The sequence below is a fragment of the Megalobrama amblycephala genome, linkage group LG1, assembly GCF_018812025.1.
Source record: "Megalobrama amblycephala isolate DHTTF-2021 linkage group LG1, ASM1881202v1, whole genome shotgun sequence".
In the NCBI taxonomy this organism is placed as follows: domain Eukaryota; kingdom Metazoa; phylum Chordata; class Actinopteri; order Cypriniformes; family Xenocyprididae; genus Megalobrama; species Megalobrama amblycephala.
Genome location: NC_063044.1, coordinates 60,076,023 through 60,096,092, shown reverse-complemented (window position 1 = coordinate 60,096,092; position 20,070 = coordinate 60,076,023). Strand labels below are relative to the sequence as shown.

Below are 20,070 nucleotides of genomic sequence, written 5' to 3'. Positions count from 1 at the left end.
TTCGTAAATACACAGATGAAATTTTGGGAAAATATTGCAAAGCAGTTTGTTTGCAAGCCCAGAATAATAATTAAAAAAAAACCCGCTTAAAAACGTTTTTGGCCCCTGGACTAGTGCATCTCTATGTTTTATTATAGTTCAAATCAGATTGGACACCGGGCTGTAAGTTTGACACCCCTGACATTTGCACTGTAAATTGTTTTATTTACTATGGTCTAATAAATGTAACCTCAATAAAGGTTAGCCTGGGATGAACGCAAATTCCCATGATAAACCTCTGGGATTTTGGAGCACCAAATTGTAACAGTAGTTCAACATAACTATTGCATTCTTTAATTGATTCCCTGTCTTATTCTGCCCTCTAGTGGGTAATATCGAACATGCTGCTAATCCTGCCCAATAAATACTTTTAATGTTATTAAACACTCGTTAGGCAGGTTATTTGCACTTTTATAACATTGTTTTAATTTTTATTGAAAATAAATGCCTTTTTTGATATGTGATGTGAAACTAGAGAAGAACGAACTCGGCAAAAGGCGGATTCGAAACCGTGGCGATCGCAGTAAAAGTTAGATTGGCGGTCAAATACTTTCATGCTGTGTTCACACCAAACGCGAATAGAGCGTCTGGCGCGAATGATTTCAATGTTAAGTCAATGTAAAGACGCGTTTACGCGCGTCTGGAGGTCTTGCGGCGCGAATGAGGCGTTTAGCGCGGCGCGGAAGACGTGAATTCGCCTTATTCGCGCGTCTAGTTCGCGCGAATGACGCGAATTGAGCGTTTCGCGCGATACGCGCGTTATGCGCGAATGGTGCTTTTTGTGCATTTAGCGTTTGACGCGAATTCGCGTCTGACGCCCGAGTTGAAAAATTTGAACTTTGGCGTAAATTCGCGCCGCGTTAACCAATCAGGAGCCTGCTTGCTGCTGTGGCGGCAGGCCCGCCCATATGGCGTTATTTTACTGTCAATTGTCGAGAGCACATTATTGTGACGCGAGAGCATATCAATGTAATGCGCGAGCGCAAATCTGTCCGCTCGCGCGCGGATTTCCTCTGCTCTCGCGCAAATCTGTCCGCTCGCGCGCGGATTTCCTCTGCTCTCGCGCAAATCTGTCCGCTCGCGCGCGGATTTCCTCTGCTCTCGCGCAAATCTGTCCGCTCGAGCGCGGATTTCCTTTGCTCTTGCGCAAATCTGGACGCGCGCATGAAAATGCTACATGGAATCTTATTGGCTGAGAGTGAACTGCGCCTGGAATTCTTTCGACAAAGATATGTATTTTACTTATTCACAATTTAATAATATTTATCAAATGTAACCTAGTCTAACTGCATCACATTACAGGTCAAACCCCTATTTATCTAAACAAACAAACAAAAAATGTTTCTTAAAGTTATTGTGGTCATACGTTTTGTGTTGAAATTTAAAAAAAAAAAAAATAGGTAACATTTTACAATAAGGTTTTTATTTGTTAACATTAGTTAATGTATTATCTAACATGAACTAACAATGTGCAATACATTACTGTAATTATTAATCTTTGTTAACGTTAAAAATACAGCTGTTTGTTGGTTGTTTACTTCACAGTTCATTTAATAATGTTAACAAATACAACATTTGATTTTAATAACGTATTAGTAAATGTTGAAATTAACATTAACAAATATTAATAAATGCTGAAGAAGAGCAATTCATTATTAGTTAATGTTAACTAATGCAGTTAAATAATGTTAACGCAACCTTATTGTAAAGTATTACCAACAAATATCTTCTGATTTAAGACCGAACAAGATCAGGGTCAAATCGTCATTCCCTTAATACTTAATGTGGAGATCACATACCACCATTGTCAATTTCTTTTGAGGTCTGGTATAAAACATGACATACAAAAATACCTAAGCTCTTGTGTATGCACAATTAAGCAAAAGAACGCGATCTTATTCCTAAATGACAACGATTCGGTTATGTCTATTAAACCTTTTGAAATTACAATCATACCAGAATATTTAAACCTGCTTTTGCATTGCTGCTGAAAGCAGTGGTCATGTAAGCTATATATTTTAAACAGCTTCACAAAGTGTTTTCAACAACATACTATTGCTACATCTGTGTTGCAAACATTAAATAATAATGCAAGTATTGCAATAACAATTTATAGTCTGAATATACACTGATTTCAGCAATTAAAATAAGTAGCTAAATGAATGTTGAAACTAATGTTGTTACACTGTTCCGCCAGTAGGTGGTGACCAGTGACTGTTAAAATGTATTTGATGTATCAGAATGTATTTGATGTATCAGAATCATTAATTCCAGACCTCAAAAGAAATTGACTATAGTGGTATATGTGATCTCCACATTAAGTATTAAGGGAATGACGATTTGACCCTGATCTTGTTCGGTCTTAAATCAGAAGATATTTGTTGGTAATACTTTACAATAAGGTTGCGTTAACATTATTTAACTGCATTAGTTAACATTAACTAATAATGAATTGCTCTTCTTCAGCATTTATTAATATTTGTTAATGTTAATTTCAACATTTACTAATACGTTATTAAAATCAAATGTTGTATTTGTTAACATTATTAAATGCACTGTGAAGTAAACAACCAACAAACAGCTGTATTTTTAACATTAACAAAGATTAATAATTACAGTAATGTATTGCACATTGTTAGTTCATGTTAGATAATACATTAACTAATGTTAACAAATAAAAACCTTATTGTAAAATGTTACCTATTTTTTTTTTTTTTTAAATTTCAACACAAAACGTATGACCACAATAACTTTAAGAAACATTTTTTGTTTGTTTGTGTAGATAAATAGGGGTTTGACCTGTAATGTGATGCAGTTAGACTAGGTTACATTTGATAAATATTATTAAATTGTGAATAAGTAAAATACATATCTTTGTCGAAAGAATTCCAGGCGCAGTTCACTCTCAGCCAATAAGATTCCATGTAGCATTTTCATGGATCAGTCGTCTCTTCTGATTGGTTTATAACTTTTGACAGCATTTAATCCAAAAGCAAATTAATTTCTGCAAGAGCACGGAGAGATTCGTGAGCGCACATGTGCAGTTTGAGCGCGCAGGACACGTTTGAGCACGCAGGAAACAGTTTGAGCGTGCACACGCAATATCTGAGCGAGAGGTGAGGCAGTTCATAAGAGAGCACTGTATATTTGAGCGCGCGCGTCCAGATTTGCGCGAGAGCAAAGGAAATCCGCGCGCGAGCGGACAGATTTGCGCGAGAGCAGAGGAAATCCGCGCGCGAGCGGACAGATTTGCGCTCGCGCATTACATTGATATGCTCTCGCGTCACAATAATGTGCTCTCGACAATTGACAGTAAAATAACGCCATACGCCCGGAGTCACTCATTCAAAATGGAGGAACGACTGATATTATCAGTGAGCAGTCACCCAGAGATTTATGACACAATTAAGTTCATACTTCAGACAGGAATAAAAAGGACCTCGCTTGGAAGAGTGTTGGTGAGGAGATTGGGCTACCTGGTAAGTTGTAAATACACATTTTACTTTTGAGTCACGTACACGTTTATCGACCCGCGGCCTTCCCGCGACGCTGACCCCTACGCCGCTGTTCTGCTCTCCAGAGCAAATACAAAGCGGTAGCTCTCTCGATGAACGCACGATCAACATCAGCCATCTTGCAAACAGACAACCGCCTAGCACTTGCCCCTCCCACAAGAAGCGGATTTCGCCTCGGACGCGCGTCAATTTCGCTTCAAACGCTTGTTTTTTACGCGCGTCTATTTCGCTCTAGACGCGCGAATGCATTCAAAATGTTCAAGCGGCAAACTAGACGCGGTAGACGCGAATTTGACGCTCTATTCGCGTTTGGTGTGAACGCAGCATCACGTTGCGCCACTGGGAACATTGATGAGAGAACGTCCTTTATCATACTTGATAGATAATGAAGAGTTATTATGTTGAAATAACGATTTATTATGTTGAAATAACGAGATATTATGTCGTTATAATGACTTAATATCTTGAAATAACGAGATATTATGTCGTTATAACGACTTATTATGTTGAAATAACGAGATATTATGTCGTTATGACGACTTATTATGTTGAAATAACGAGATATTATGTCGTTATAACGACTTATTATGTTGCAATAACGAGATAACTTTTCGTTTTTTTTTTCCTCCCCAAGTTTTTTTTTTTTTTTTTTTTCTTCACCATGCGGTTCAGGGCTTCCGTAATAATGGACGTGCACTTTTCAACGTCCAAAGTGTCGCAACGCTAAAGTATTGGACCGCCAGTTTAGCTTTTACTGCGATCGCCGCGGTTTCGAATCCGCCTTTTGCCGAGTTCGTTCTTCTCTAGTTTCACATCACATATCAAAAAAGGCATTTATTTTCAATAAAAATTAAAACAATGTTATAAAAGTGCAAATAACCTGCCTAACGAGTGTTTAATAACATTAAAAGTATTAATTGGGCAGGGTTAGCAGCATGTTCGAATATTACCCACTAGAGGGCAGAATAAGACAGGGAATCAATTAAAGAATGCAATAGTTATGTTGAACTACTGTTACAATTTGGTGCTCCAAAATCCCAGAGGTTTATCATGGGAATTTGCATTCATCCCAGGCTAACCTTTATTGAGGTTACATTTATTAGACCATAGTAAATAAAACAATTTACAGTGCAAATGTCAGGGGTGTCAAACTTACAGCCCGGTGTCCAATCTGATTTGAACTATAATAAAACATAGAGATGCACTAGTCCAGGGGCCAAAAACGTTTTTAAGCGGGGTTTTTTTTATTATAATTCTGGGCTTGCAAACAAACTGCTTTGTAATATTTTCCCAAAATTTCATCTGTGTATTTACGAAGTATGTAAGCAGGACTTTAACACGCTGAATACGGACACAAAGAGAACAGACCCGCCAGCAGAGGAACTACTGTACTATGCACAAACTCACTGTTCGCGAAAAATAGGGAGAATAATTTAAATATTATAGTGGGATTGATATGAATATATCTCCGAAGGCAACTTTTTAAAGAAAAGTTTTGATGGCTTTTCCTCTTATCTCCATATAAAGTAGTAATATTCATTCAGTCCGTCTGCTGATTTTGTTTTGTTATGTAGCATAATTTCACAAAGCTAAAGTCAGACCAGACCTAGTTTTTGCTGTTAATCTTGAAATTATTCAGTAATTTAAATTAAAAACAACTGCTCATGCTCATGTGCATAACATCTTTGACTATGATAAAAATGCCTCTAATATCCAAATGCCAGTGTTTGCCTCTAATATCAAAGAGATATTTGTTTAAGGCCAGTTTGGCCTGTGAAAAAATAAACAACAAATAAATTTGCTTTAAAAAAATCTGCAACCAGTATCAGAATCAGACGTTTTGCTTCTTATAAAAATTGAAATTGGCCATGATAAATCAAAGTAGATGCTAATAAAAAATATTAAATAAAAAATAATTTTAAAAATCGAATAGTCTTTTCACTGTAAAAAAACAAACAAAAAAAATGCAGTTTTCTTGCAAATTAATTTGTTGTTCATATGTTTAATATTAATGCAACTATCAGCGCACTAAAGTTATTATAAGAAGAAGGTAATTCGGCCCGCATATGGTTCATTTCTTTCCAGTCCGTCCCTCAAACTAAAATGAGTTTGACACCCCTACTGTAGATGCTATTTACACTAAGTGAAAACACCGATACATCCATTTATACTAAATGACAATAGCAGCATTTTCACGATATGCTATTTATACTAGGTGAAAATAGCGATATATTCTATTGACACCATGTAAAAGTAGCCTATCAGTTCTTTGCAATAAGTGTAAATAGTATTTAGATGCTGTAGGCTGGTATTGGCAGATACTATTTGTACCTCAGTATTTTTGTACAGGATGCAATAATATCATATAGAGTGATTATATTTATTAAAATTATTAAATGGATGCTGCATTATTGGGAGAATAAAACCCCTCCACTTTCCACCAACCCTACTCAGTGAACACTTTTAATATTATTAAACACTTGTTCACATTTTATTTCCACTTTTTGAACATTATTTTCATTTTATTGAAAATGTATATGATGAGAAAATAGGAGTGAGCTCTATTATTGGGTGAGCTCGGCAAAATGCTGATTCGACCCCGCAGCGATCGCTGTAAAAGCCAAAATCTGAAACCCTACATGCTATTGTTACGCCACTGAATACATCAAATTACAACTGTCCCTTTTTAAACTTGAGTGGCCCAACCAGACATTGGAGCTATACTGTAAAGAGTGTTTGTCAACAAGGGACGCTATTTGCACTTACTGTAAATAGACACAGATTGGACACCGGGCTGTAAGTTTGACACCCCTGACATTTGCACTGTAAATTGTTTTATTTACTATGGTCTAATAAATGTAACCTCAATAAAGGTTAGCCTGGGATGAACGCAAATTCCCATGATAAACCTCTGGGATTTTGGAGCACCAAATTGTAACAGTAGTTCAACATAACTATTGCATTCTTTAATTGATTCCCTGTCTTATTCTGCCCTCTAGTGGGTAATATCGAACATGCTGCTAACCCTGCCCAATTAATACTTTTAATGTTATTAAACACTCGTTAGGCAGGTTATTTGCACTTTTATAACATTGATTTAATTTTTATTGAAAATAAATGCCTTTTTTGATATGTGATATGAAACTAGAGAAGAACGAACTCGGCAAAAGGTGGATTCGAAACCGTGGTGATAGCAGTAAAATTATCATACTTGATAATGAAGAGTTATTATGTTGAAATAACGAGATATTATGTCGTTATAACGACTTATTATGTTGAAATAACAAGATAACTTTTCGGCGGTTTTTTTCCTCCCCACCAAGTTTTTTTTTTTTTTTTTTTACCATGCAGTTCAGGGCTTCCGTAGTATATAATAGTTTGGGTTCTGTTGTTAATTTGAACCTCTAATATGAGAGAGTTCCCTGTATATTTACAGCATTAGTTGGGAGATATATTTTTATCAAACTATCAGTATCAGCAGAGAAATTTAGTATCTCTCCTTGTAATTATGTTCTCACAGAACTAATGACTGTGACTCTTCCTCAGGCATGAAGGACAGCAGAGATTCACATCACAGACCAGCAGCACTCTTGCACCTGTTACATTGCTTAAGTAGAGAAGGAGAAATCTTTTTCTTTTTTTAAACCTACCCGTCTCCACCCCCTAGATCTAGATCCAACTCCTCCCAGTTTACATATACCTTATACCCATCTCTGCCCCCTGGATTTCCTGTGTTCTGCAGTGAGGGGCTACTGGGGTTAGGAGCTACTTTTAGCCTTAAGATGTTTTGTGAATACGGCCCCAGATCACTCTCTTAAAGGCCACCTGTCTTGACATCCTGATGAGAGAAAGACACACTCGCATATTCTTGTCCAAATCTCATGGACCTTAGTGCATGCAATAGTTACATACACATTTGGATCGGTGTGTAAGTTGAGCGCTCATCTGTGTGTCTTAAATTGCTTCCACAGATTCTGCGAATATGTACACGTTACACACCGGATCAGGACACCATGACATTTTCAGATGGTCTGACACTGAAAGGGCATTTCGGAGTGAAAACAATCATGGCCACTATATTGAAGGGTCGTTCCAAACTGAAGTGCTCAAAACTGGCCACTTCAAAGGGCCTTTCAAAATGAAAGATTTCAAAGGGTACAACTGATGGACACTTCGGGCCCCCATGATCCTTTGCACAGGGAAGTTGTTTGACGTCACAGAATGGATACAGGAGGCTTGGAGCTCGATTTTACCTATAAATGTATGTATAGTATTTTTCTATACTTATTTATACAATTTAGATTTGGTACATTATTATGGTCAAAACGACATTGTACTTCAACAAAAATACTTTACAGCTCCCTGTATCAGTCCATTCAAATGTTTCAAATACATAGACACAATATACAATATGGTGCGATAAACCAAAAATAAATAAATAAACTAACGCTAAACAAAGGGCGCAGCTAACACAACCCTTGATTGTCTCGTTAAGATGACGCAGAAGTGCGTTCTAAAAAAGGGTTTTTTGACCCCTACACCCTTCATCCCTTCAAATCTTCGGAGGGTAAACCCTTTGAAGGGATTAGGGAATAGGGATGAGCCCTTCCGAAAGGAACGCAGGGTGAATTGCACACAGATGCACAACGCCGGTTTCGGTCCACTGACGGATCTGGTATTTGCTTTCGCCAACCAGCTCCTGCCTCTGGAGATGGATGATGCGGAGACTGGGCTTCTTAGCGCCATCTGTCTGCTGTGTGGAGGTACTGCAGCTTTTTCAACCAGATTCATTTGGTTTTGATTTGTGAATGTTGTCTTCATGAATTTTCCCATGCAGTCCGTAATGACGTAACATTGACTTATGTTTATTAACTGTATTTTTATTTAGTAGTGTCTTTATATTTAGCCAATCTCTGGTGATTATACATTACTTGTATTCAAACTGTAAAGCCCCAAAAAAGAAAACTGCAGTTAATTATATAAGAGGAACTTATGTATTCATTCATTTATTTATTTTGGTTATAATTTTCTAGGTTTTTATAGATTTATCTGTGATTCATGTAATTTATTTACGTATTATATACATATATTGCCCTACAACCATTTTCTGCCAGTATTGGCTTTTTTGTTTGTTTTTTCGTTCATTCATTTGTTTTTATTTTATATTTGAATTTTCTAGTTCTTTTTATAGATTTTAAAGGTGTGGTAAATGCCTTCTTGTAGCTTTTTAATATTGTTAAATTTACTTTTAATTTTGTAATTGTCAACTGTCGAAAGACACGGACACCCCCTTCTACACAGTATTGTCGGATTCTAAAATAAAAAAGGAGATTTCCAAACATAATGACTCGCAGACAAAGAACACAAGATGCATTTTTTAGCTAAACGCTCATGTGAAAACCACCACATCATTTCACAAGTATTGAGAATGTTGTAACTGAGCATTTCACACGGAACTTGGTTTGTTAGGTTTGTGTTCAATCATCTGTCACGTGTGCTGAGATGCTTCCACCGCCGCCTCCTCTGTACTTTACAACATAGGCGCCGATCCCGTGGGTGCTCGGGGGCTGGAGCACCCACGGAAATGGTCGAGCACCCACGGGAAAATACGAGGTATTCTCCATTGATTTTAACCAATAAAAAATCGATTAGAGCTTTCAGACACGATCTTCGCAATCTTCCTCTTCATAGTAGAGGTCTTCACGGGTCCAAAAATTCATACCTGAACCCGAAGAGACGTAAATGTGCTACACGGAACCGACCCGGCCCGACTATTATTTTGAAAGTTGGACCCAAACCCGTGTAGAACCGAGAAATGCCATAAATGTACTACCCGGACCCGTCTAAACTGGACCCGAACCCGACCAGACCCGTCTGGACCCGATCAGCACATAGGTCTATTCCACAGCAAATTGCTATTAAAGCTGCAGTAGGTAACTTTTGTAAAAATGTATTTTTTACATATTTGTTAAACCTGTCATTATGTCCTGACAGTAGAATATGAGACAGATAATCTGTGAAAAAAATCAAGCTCCTCTGGCTCCTCCCAGTGGTCCTATTGCCATTTGCAGAAATACACCGCTCCCGGTAAGAAACAACCAATCAGAGTCAGGAGGAGTGTCTTAGCAGTGTCACTCAAGCTTGTGTGCGCGCTGATCACACTCCTGTCATGCACAGCCATAGTGCACAGCGCTTACAGGCTTCAAATTCAAGATTACTGGTGTGCCGCAGCTTTGCTTATGGCGGACAAACAATCCAGTTTCGTAGGTATAACTCATTTTGGCGTATATATTCTACGAGATTACAAACTCGTAATTGATACGCATTTTCGTGTGATCGGCTCTATTATGTCATGATATGCAGTTTTAAGATTTTTTCAGGCGAGAATGTGCTGGTTTAAAGCTCAAATTTGTGGTTAATTGATAAAGATAGCGCCTTTCTGAAAATTTGATCTGACGTTGTCGGAGTTTTGAGATCCAGGCGATCACCGGACTCTCAGCGCTCATGTACCCAGCCGAGAGCAGCCTTACCTCGGCTAATCCTTCTGACGTTTGCCGCTGGCTCCGTTTTGGCTGAGGGCAACGTGACGTTTCATAAATTTATATATGGCTATTTAACTTTTGTATCATACTAAAGCGCTGATTTTGTACGCTTGACTGATTTGTTTGTTTTATTTCTTATTGTTTATTTTTATACCTTTTATAATGGCTATTATTGAACATTAAAACTGACATTTAACAAAAAGAGAAGGTTGTGTTTTATGTTAAAGCCTATTTCATTTCATTACAATGAGTGAAGATAATCAGACGTTATCAAGTACGCTGCTGTTCCTTTTGCAGAATCACTGGACTTTTGTCCTCCCGTCCACGGGAGTTCGTTCACCGGAGTCGAACTTGCCAAGTCCTAACTACCAAGGACACGAGTCCGAACTTAGTGAACTTGGTTTTGAGAAACGCCTAGTGTCAAAACTCTAGCCGCATAACATACAGATAAAATGTCACACACTGTGCAAAGCAACTATTGAAACTAATTCACTGGTTTGTCATGTTGCTGAAATAATGTACTAGCAAACCTTATTTAGCATTACATAACGATAGAATAATTACTTGCATACTGTAACGTTAGTTACCGTTATATTATCTTACTATTTATTACTTATAGAAATAGTGCAACGTCATATAGTTGCATTACATGTATTGCAAAATACGTAATATTTTGAGGACCAAGTTTGTAGTCAAATTATGGGCAGGCCACAGTCAATGTAAATCATATTGTTGATGTTTCGTCCGTATCAGTGAATGTGCCATAACTGTTTATCCGCCGTCATCGGTGGCCCTGCTTGCTTACTAGCCTGCGCGTTCACGGCAGGCTCCGTTGTGATGGGGGAGGAGCTGTGGAGGGAGGGCTGTAGCGCAGCAGAGAGCAAGGGGGAGTGACCTGTGAGTTGTGCTTGTTCAAATTTTCAGGCAAAGTCAACGTTTTCTAAAAACTCCCTACTGCAGCTTTAATAAGTCAATAAACAAGTTGCGAAAATAAAACGTGTTGTCTTACCTAATATTAGTAGGCTATAGCTCCCTTGTACCTGACTGTGATGCACTTGCCAAGAAAGTTCATCCGTTATTCCTCTCTTGCCGATTGAAATGCTTAATCCACTCATTATTCCAGCTTTAAAAGTTCACTTGCTGTCACAATGACAAATGCGACTTTGCAGTTTTGCATTATTTCGTTGTATCTCGAGACTCGAGTCAACTCACATAATAAAATAACTTTGACTGTTTGCCCTTTTGAACTATAATAACGATTGCTTGTGCAGTGACATGGCCGCGCTGACGTTAGCATTAGTACTTATTTGCGGTCATTTCTGTGCTTTCTGAGCCGAGTCTGACCAAAACTTTAGATATAACAAGACGGCATAATGTTATTATAAAAACAGGAGAAAGAAAGTGCGCTCGCATGAGACATGCGCGTTAGCTGGAGCAACCTGAAACGTAAGCTTTAAGCGTCACAGAAAACATTTGTGTGATAGTTCATAATTTGTTAATGATTTGAAATAGGCTATGTTATTTAAATGCGAATGTGCAAGGCTACAAGCAGTTCTTGAGATTTGAAGTTTGTTTGCATTACTGTTGCACACGATAGGAATAGTAAAACTCGATGATCACCGTTCGCTTGCATTAACTCCGCCCGCTCTGCTTCTGATGGCTGGGGTCACTCGTGTTTTTTCACCTTATTTCCCGACTCATACTTTGCAAGTTACAAAACACGCACAGCGCTGACTGACTCCCAACACGGCCGGGTGATCTCCGAATCAAATCGGCTCGGGTATACACACAATGTTAATCAGACCCGGGAACCGAAGTAATAGATTAGGACCCGACCCGGACCCGGCTGACCATTTAAAATATAGTCCCGAACCCGTACGGGTCCCGGGTCCTCGAGTCTCGGGTCTTCTTTGTAGACCTCTACTTCATAGTTTAAGGCGGTTTCTATGGCGATATTTTAGTGACAAACGTCGAGAGCGCATCCAAGTGATGCGCGAGCAGAAATGGCTCTGCTCTCATTCAGATACATGCGCGCGCTCAAACTCTTCTTGCAACAGATATCAGCGAGAGACTCGCGACAACACTCGTGAAAAGGTGCTTTTGGGTCGAAATTGTCATCTTACTGCACGGATATAATGCAAATAAAACATCCAGTTGACGTGTTGAGTTCAATAGTTAAATAAGACCTATTTAGTTAAATAAGAGGACTATTCACTGTTGAATCGTGTTGTTTTTGAAATCATGTTGAGGAACAACAAAATGCACACAAACATGTCCCTGCTCTTGATATACAAACATTAATGAACTTTATGTTTTATCTGTAATGTAATAAGGATGTTTTTTGTTTGTTTGTTTTGTTTTTTGGGGGTGGGGGGTGACGTGGGGCACTGGGCACCCACCGGCAGAAACATAAATCGGCGCCTATGCTTTACAACATCACTGCCTCTGCTCTCCTGCAACAATCATTGAACAATTGTCTACAACAACAACAACACTGCCTCTGTGTGACAATCACTTTAAGTACAGCTCACAAACCACTCTGCCTCTGTAACACACTGATCCCTGCCAGACATCTGGATTCATGAGAGCGCTATAGCATTCACCGATGTGTGAACACATCTGTCCCCATATCTGAACATTTATTAGGCCTAAAACGCATCAAACATGGACTAAATTCACAATTCTGAGATTTATTTACTAAACTCATTTTGTTCCAAACTTAAAGATGTTTTTTAAAAAAATTCCCCCATACTATAAAAGTCAGTGGGGTCCAATGTTGTTTTGATCACCATTTGACTATCGTTATATAAACATCTTTGAGTTCTGCACAAGAAAGAAATTGACAGGTTTAGAACAATGTGAGGATGAATAAATGACACAATTTTCATTTTTAGGAGAACAATTCCTTTCAATATGAACAGTAGATGAAATGCACCAATAAAATGAAAGGGCATCTCCATGTGACCCAGTTCTGGTGGATCAGTTTCAGCATATCATTATTGTACCAGTTTACAACAGCTCTGCCTCTGCATCACGTCTGCTGAACCCGTCGCATGAACCTTTGGCCAGTGCGGTGGGCCGAAATGACTTCCTCCTCAACATGTTCTGCTGAGAGGAGTCTGAACCGTTTCACTGCAACTATGCACACGACATGCACAGAGCTCGAGTCTATTCACTTCTCTACCTGTTGTGAAAATCACAAGCCTCTTCCAGTTGCTCAGTACTGTTCGTTTCATTTGATTCTGCATTCAGTCGCTGCCCAAAGGTTCATCGTTATTGAGTCATTCTGCGTCACAGAGCGCAACGGGCCTCTTCTCACTCAAAGGATGACAAACCGAGATCTACACGACGTACAGCACAAACCCTGTACTGCTTTAACAGTTGTTATACAGTCAAACGCACAACAATGTTTCTGTTGTGTCAGGTCCCTGGATGATAAGAGTAATGTTTAATAAAGACTTCTGTTTTGTGTGTGTTTCTGACCATGGTGGGTTTTTATTTGTGATCTTTTGTTGTTGTGAATTACAAATTTCCTTTTCACGTAAAATATTAATAACATTCTCAGGGTGTGTCACATCAACATCGTTTGTGTGTTCAGATGTCACTCTCTAAAATGGAAGATTTGTTTCTTATTACATGATATTGCTCATCTATTTGTTCTTCGCTATACACTTAAAAATAAAGGTTCTTTATTGGCATTAATGGTTCCATAAAGAAACTTTAACATCTCTGAAACCTTTTCAAAGCACAACAGGTTCTTTATAGTGGGAAAATGTTCTTCACTTAACGGGGAAAAAAAAGATGGTTCTATGACATCCGCGAAAACTCTCTTTTGGAACCTTTATTTTTAAGAGTGTTGAGCTGCATCTTCTGAAAAATTACAGCTAAACTTGCTACATTTATGACTGTAATTTTGATAGACAAACTAATATTCAAGTATTCAAAATGATTTCTATTTTAAATTCATGCATAAAATTTGAATAGAATAATGAATAAGTAATAACCCTAATTTGTGTGGTCATGGTCTGCTACAAACTAATTTGTGGCATGATTGAACTTAATACAGGAAAGTAAGAGATAAATGTTTAGATGGCTTTTAAGTCTGATAAAATAAGGGGAAACATATCTGTGACTTTCTGCCATGCGTGAAAACTAGCCATATGTTACACGTCTTGGCTCACCAAAAAAACAGCTTCCTCTTTTTCAACAGCCCCTCCTATTCTGACACCCAAGGTTGCTATCATCCTTACTGCAGTGTTGTTCAGCACTAATGTCATTGGTGGACCACCGCTTCATTGGTAAATGTGACTACAGCACAGGGGGTAACCGCTGTCTCCACGTGTCTCCTTTGATGCTGGAAGCATGTGCCTCAAATCCACAGGTGAATTTGAGAAGATTAAACTGCAAATTGAAATCAGATTAACAAAAGTCTGCAGCAACACATTTAGAGCACAAGCCTTTGAGGAGATTTCAAGCACTTTCATTTGAAGAAACAAGCTGGGTTTGCTTCTTAAAGAACAAAATAAGCTGACAGGAAATTAATTATTTGCAAAAAATAAAAATAAAAAATGCAAGTCTAGTGCAAACTGACTAGAATAAAGTTCACATCAGTGAGCAGAATGCTGAAAAGTGTAGCTGAACACAAGCAAGTTCTGCATGTTTAGTACAGGAGTGTATCGGGTATTTTTAGTGAGGATGGTTTCTTATAACAGCTTATCATTTAGAAAGAACATCATCTAGTCAATGTGATGTAAATGTAGAACACGACTGAAACCCTAATTAAACAAAATAATACGGACACTTTTTCTCCTGATGTACTTTTGTTGAGAAAGAGAGGGATAGTGACATGCATAACTTGTAATTAGGGATACACCAATGTATCGGGCAATAATCGAAGTTGGCCGATAAAAACAATTATTTTCACTATCAGCCATTGGCCGAATGTCAAAAGGGGGTGGAAAAATGTGTCATACTGCAATTCATACTGTGTGTAAAGAAAATCTCTCTTGTGTTGAATTTAGGGCTTTCAAAGTTAAGGGGTTAATAACGCATTAACAGTTTAAAAAACAGTGACTTTAAAGGTGTCAACATTATGTTCAGTTTAGGTTTGTTCATGCATTTTAGTTTGTATTTCTTCACTTCCTGTGTTCCTTTCTTTGATTTTCCTGCCACTCATCTTTTACCACGGACACGAACTAAATGACAAAGCTGTGATGATAGTTAATCTCAACTGTGTGACAAACATTTCAGTTTTGGAGTGTAACTATTATTTCTGAAAATAAGTTGGATATAATAGTTTGGGTTCTGTTGTTAATTTGAATAATATTATAGTCATGAGAGTCCCTGTATTTTTACAGCATTAGTTGGGAGAGATTTTTTCCCCTTAAGAATATCAAACAATCGGTATCGGCAGATATCATTCTGAATGATCTGCTATCAGTATCAGCAGAGAAATTTAGTATCTCTACTTGTAATTATGTTCTCACAGAACTAATGACTCTGTGACTCTTCCTCAGTCATGAAGGACTGCAGAGATTCAGCACTCTTGCTCCTGTTACATTGCTTAAGTAGAGAAGGAGAAATCTTTTTTTTAGTCTACTTTGTATCCTGCAGATAATATGCAGATGTGCTCCATAGACACCAAAATGAAGAGATGCTAATGACTATGAGATTGTAGATATGAATGATGGAGATCATGAAGATGTTAACTCTAACTCTGACTTTATTTCAAATAAAATATAGTTTAAACAAATTGCCTAACATCTCCTTGTACTCTGTGTAATGATGATTTAAATTTCATCTGTCCTTGTTCAAAGGTATACATCCTCAAATATGCTTCAGTTTTTTCTGCTTGTTAACTAGTTCCTCTTTTAACATCAGAGCTATATTCTCTGAATGCATTCTGCTAATTCAATATGATTTCAAATGCTCAACTTCATCTCAGTTTCCAAGTATTGTATAGGAGCATATTCATGGTTTAAAGTTAAAGAGTTTCACATTTATTGCAGAGATCATTCAAGGGGTTTCACATTCAGTAGTGCCATTTCCCTTTATGTTACAGATTTTAAATTAACATACACAGCAACACATTGTGTGGGTGTTATAGCTTTATTGCATTTCCCCCTTAATGAAGAAACATGTATTTTACCACCATAATGGTGTAGTTACAGCATCTAGCAAACCAGACCAGGGGTGCCCAACCCGCTCCCAAAGAGATACTGTCCCGCAGACATCACTTCCAGCCCTGCTCCAACACCCCTGCCTGTTATTTTCACATAAACCTGAATGCCACAGTTTGAAGTGTTGGCTACACCTGAAACAAACAATTCCTGACCCCCAGATAGAAACTGTGAAGGTCTCACCAATATTATCAATAAAAAAATAAAATTGAATAGAATAAAAATAAAAACATTATTTGTTTTATCCATACGCTCAAACTATTTTGGTATGTGGTATGTCTTGTTTATGGCACAGTCTTATAATAGACTGATGGGCAGATCATTCTTACCACAAAGTGTTAGTTCCAGTTCTTATTAAAGCACCATCAGCTTTTCTCATGAGACAGAAGTAACATCTTCAATTCATAGGCACTTTGAAACAACGCAAGGACTGCAATGCCAAGACCTTATCTTCACATTTTTATATTGGGTAACCTTTCACTTTTTGCACTTTTTTATTACAGATTAAAATATCATATTGATATTACACTTTATTTTACTGTACGTGTACTTACAGTGTATTTACCCAAGAAAGTACTGGTAACATAAGGTAACTTCATGGGTTAAAGTTAGGGGTAGGTTTAGGGTTAGTACCTAGTTTATTAATTACCCATTTGTTGTAATTGCTATAATAAGTACATAGTTTGTACATGCGGAACAGGACTGTAAAAGACTTCTTCTTATAGTATAGTCATTGTGTAATATTTCTTTCTTATTAAAACATTATTAAACATAAATCTATTTAAAGATTATGAACTGTATAAGTCTTGCAATAGGCTACATCTTTTTATAGTTGCTCCATCATCTCTCCGAAATTTGTTTTTTTAACTGAACTCAAACTTGTGGCTAATACCAAACTGATAAACATTGATTATCTTTATGTTTGAATTGACATGATTTTGAAAAGACATTCAACAACAAGTTAACTGCTCTAAATAACTTTTAGCTGCATGAAATTATACCTGTTCGATAAACTTAAATTAAAGGGGCACTAATAGAAATATATTTATATAGCTTCTTGCACCTGAATGCAGATATTTACAGTCATTATGTTTACACAGTGCATACTCATCTAGACATCAGGATTTACACTAAAAGGGATCGAAACTATGACGCAGACCTATGCCTCACCAGAGACCCACCGCTCATTCCTGCCGCAGTCAGAGTCACAGCGTTGGCCTTTCACACCGTTGACGCCAATGTTCCCTCTAATTTTTTTTCTCGCTGAGCAAAACTTTTCTCTGTTGAGCGCACATTTTGGCCACCTGAGCAAAAACATACTTTATATCAGACCTGTACAATGAACGTAAACACACACACACAAAAAAATGGTTTTATCATGCAACTGTAACATTTAACTTTAATGTGCCGTTTCTATTTTATTTGACCCTTGATGTAACTTAGTGATTTATTAAATAATATGTTTGAAAACAAGCAGTTCAGTCACTAAATTAAGCACATTTTAGGTTACTTGAGATTTTTCACATTGCTGTATTAACTGTACCAGTCTTTACCAAGAAATTCTATTAAAAAATAATTTCTGTCCTCCTGCAGGACAGTTCAATTCTTTATAATAATATAATATGAGCAGTTACAATGATGGTTTGGGACAACCATAATGTGTTTTTGTACAGTCAATTATTAGCATCAGACAGTGTTAAACCATCAAAATTACATGTTTATTGCTTATGAATTTCCCAGATTTTATATACCATTGAGGTTTCAAGATTTTTCGTGTCAAGGAGCCCTAAACAATCCCCTTGTGAGATCAATTTTTTTATTAGGCTTATATTATAATATAATAAAATATAATTATATAATATAATATTTAAGTATTTAAACTGATATACAGTATTATATTATTAAATGTTTCCATTTGTTTTAATATATTATATAGTGAAAGCTTTTAAGAAAAGTGAACGTTAACTCTTTTATAGTTATGTAAACATCCCTGAAACCCACACCACCACACACAAAAATCTATTTAAACTGAGGTATATCACTGATGTATTTTGAGTTTGCAAGCTACAGCTGTGGTGGGTGTGTGACTGTAAATGTCTCAGAGTTCTCTTTCTATGAAAACTGTAAACCGCATTCACCGGTTCCAACTCTATCCATGGGTTTCAAAGACATCACTTCCGCTATGCCCGCCGCCATATTTGGGACCGGTCAGAGCTGTGCGCTCTGTTTAAGTCTATGGTGACAGCAGCTACAACTACCAGAGGAAGGCCAACAAAACGCTCTCGGAAGTTTCACAACAAATTTACAATATGTCTGGGATATGTGGTGCTGTTAGCCGTTTCAACAGTCGTCAGAACTACAAATTTATTTGATCCCAAAGGAGTTAGATCGGCGGAATTATTGGCTTCATTCAGAAAGGACCACACCACTGGCAGCCAAACAGCAACGCACAACATTAATAACTGCTGGGACTGTCATTTACATAACATTATAATTGTATACAATATTGTATTAAAATATTGTGAATTCTAGTTGCTGTGTTTCGGCGTGTTATTACAGGATGAACAAATTAAAGACACGAGCTGACTACATTACTTAGTTCAAGTAGCCTACATGCGTGCATGATTTTGTGCAAATATAAGTTGTAATATTATTTTTATTTTGTATTAATATCTGGATTATTTTATATAGGATGTGTTCCGTTGAGTTAATTAACTTTGTTTACGGGTTTTTATTCTCTTCAGCTTCAGCGTGCGCAGCTCAAACAGCAATGATTATGTCATTAAAATGTTAAACAGTAATATTAAAACTTTCATATTTTTTAAAAAAAATGATGCATTATTTTTAATAACTAGCTCTTATATTGTTCTCGTATTATATTCAGCAACACGTGGTTTGATTAATAAGGATCATGAACAATAACAGATTTTTTTCTCAAATCATCTCATTTTGATAGCATTATTTGAGCTGCGTGCGCTGAATGAACATCCGTAAAATGAAGCGCTTTAAGTTAATTAACTCAACGGAACACATCCTATATAGGGTAATTCATATATATTTATACAAGATAGACATAAAATTACAACTTATATTTGCACAAAATCATGCACGCATGTATATGAACTAAGTAATGTAGTCAGCTCGCGTCGTGAATTTGTTCATCCTGTAATAACACGCCGAAACACAGCAACTAGAATTCACAATATTTTAATACAATATTGTATACAATTATAATGTTATGTAAATGACAGTCCCAGCAGTTATTAATGTTGTGCATTGTTTGGCTGCCAGTGGTGTGGTCCTTTCTGAATGAAGCCAATAATTCTGCCGATCTAACTCCTTTGGGATCAAATAAATTTGCAGTTCTGACGACTGTTGAAACGGATAACAGCACCACATATCCCAGACATATTGTAAATTTGTTGTGAACCTTCTGAGAGCTTTTCGTTGGCCTTCCTCTGGTAGTTGTAGCTGCTGTCACCATAGACTTAAACAGAGCGCGCAGCTCTGACCGGTCACAAATATGGCGGCGATAGAATACAGTGACGTCACATGAAACCCATGGATAGCGACAATAATTCTATAGTGGTTGTCCAGAGCACTGCAATTATTTCTCATTCAAACTACTACAAATAGTTTCATGTCTGTTCTCTGCGCGGCAATTATTTCTTCTGCGCGGCCGCGGCTTCAGAAGTGCGCGGCCGCGCACGCGCGCAGCTTAGAGGGAACATTGGTGGACGCCCAGTGCTGTGTTTCCCAGAAGCATTGTAAGATTATTGGTTTTTACAGTCTGCT

At 37.4% G+C, this 20,070-nt stretch overlaps 1 long non-coding RNA gene across 1 annotated transcript; it reads left to right on the top strand.

Annotated features, from left to right (window-relative positions):
* The first annotated feature begins 9,732 nt into the window (after positions 1 to 9,732).
* LOC125277885 lies at positions 9,733 to 15,848 on the top strand. Its single transcript, XR_007187011.1, has 2 exons — positions 9,733 to 9,821; positions 14,307 to 15,848. It is a non-coding gene; the product is annotated as an uncharacterized LOC125277885 (long non-coding RNA).
* Positions 15,849 to 20,070: the final 4,222 nt, after the last annotated feature.